We start from the raw sequence: 1,589 nt of genomic DNA, 5'->3' as shown, positions 1-1,589 counted from the left end.
AAGCTCGAGCATGACTGACGTACGTGCTCTGTCTCGAGGGGCGTGCCGTGCGATCGCCTCATACAAGTCACTCGGAGCAGACTCGAGACCAGATATGAGTGCGACTCCGTCTCGAAGGCACGGACGAGATTGACAATGTTGTGATGGGACAAGCGGCCGTGCAGCTGCTTCTCTTCAGACTTGTCATCAACCGCAAAGGCCATGCATTCGTCGTCAGCGTCGGGCGTCTTGGCAAGGCACTTGATAGCGACTGTCTCGCCAGTGAAAGTATCCTTGGCCTTGAAAACCATGCCGAACGAGCCGGCGTTGAGAGGGGAGAGTGTTTGGTAGCGGCCGTCGAGAAGGACGCCGCTCTGGAAGTTGTCTCGAAGGCAAGACATTGTGTGTATGTGTGAAGAAAATGATGATAAGAAATTGTTGTTCGAAGGGTATCAGGAAGAGGAAGATGTTGATGAAATATCGATGAAGTGGTGATACAAGCAGGTGTGTAAAACTCCTTTTTGTGCTTCCTTCTCGATGTCCGCTGCTCAAAGACTGGGACTGAGGGGTAGTGACGGAGCAGATGCCGGTGGTGGTGATTCAGACGATACGAGTGATCGGGACACCGGGCGAGGGTTGCGGTTGTTGCTGACGGCCCAACTGGGACGATGAAGAAATGCTCTTGAGAGTTGCGTGCTGAATGTACAGAAAATGTGCGGGTCGGTCAAGACAAATAAGACGATATAAAACTCCTGTTCGTTCACGTATCAGAGGCTCATTGATAACTGGTTGGTTGGATCGAACGGTCGGTACAGATGGGAAAGAAGCGATGGTCGTTGTAGTTTTCGTGAAAGGCGCTGGGGCAGAGTTGCTCGAAAGAGTCAAGGGTCGTTATGAGGACATGGAAGACCGGGTGGAACAAGATAGGGAAGATGTAGTGAAAGACGTTGAGAACGGTTGTTGCAGCAGTCGGGGGCGAGACGGCGGCAGGGACGTTGTTGTTTCGTGGTTGGAAGAGTGTGGTGAGCTTGGCTGGTGGAGGGACTCGCGTGATGGTCGGTCGAACGAGGAACTCGAACAGGCACGAGGCTGGAGCTGGTCGATGTGAGACGCCGGGTGGTCGATGACTAGCACCGTCGAGTCTTGTTCTCTCAGCAGTCAATCGCTTGCTGGCAAGCAGATTACCCAGTCGGCCGGGGCGTCCGATGTTATGCAGGCAGCATTCGATGTCTTGAGCGTGACCAAGGAGGGCAGGCGAGTGAAGTGAGAAGCAGTCAAGCGACGACGGGTCGTAGCTTGGTCAAGTACTGTTCGGCTCCCGTGGACTAGCTTGACGTCGACGTGGTGACTCGGATGTCGGATGAGTCAAAGGCGGGAAACAGGTGACTCAAGGCTGGGCAGGCTGAAGGACGATGGATGGGACCCAACAGGAACAGTAGGATACGCTGGGGCAGATGCGGATCAAGTAGGCCTCTCTTCCCTAATCTTCTTGATGGATGAGCTGGATCCGGAAGATGGCGTGATGGATTGCGTTGCGTTGCTTTGATTGCTCGCAAAGAGGTCTGGCTGGTTCTCCGTGGTTCGAGAAGCAACTGGACGTCCTGCTTGGA

This window comes from Verticillium alfalfae, genomic scaffold (genome assembly GCF_000150825.1).
Source record: "Verticillium alfalfae VaMs.102 supercont1.13 genomic scaffold, whole genome shotgun sequence".
Classification (NCBI taxonomy): Eukaryota; Fungi; Ascomycota; class Sordariomycetes; order Glomerellales; family Plectosphaerellaceae; genus Verticillium; species Verticillium alfalfae.
The sequence above is the reverse complement of the archived record's forward strand: the minus strand, read 5'-3'. Positions refer to the sequence as shown.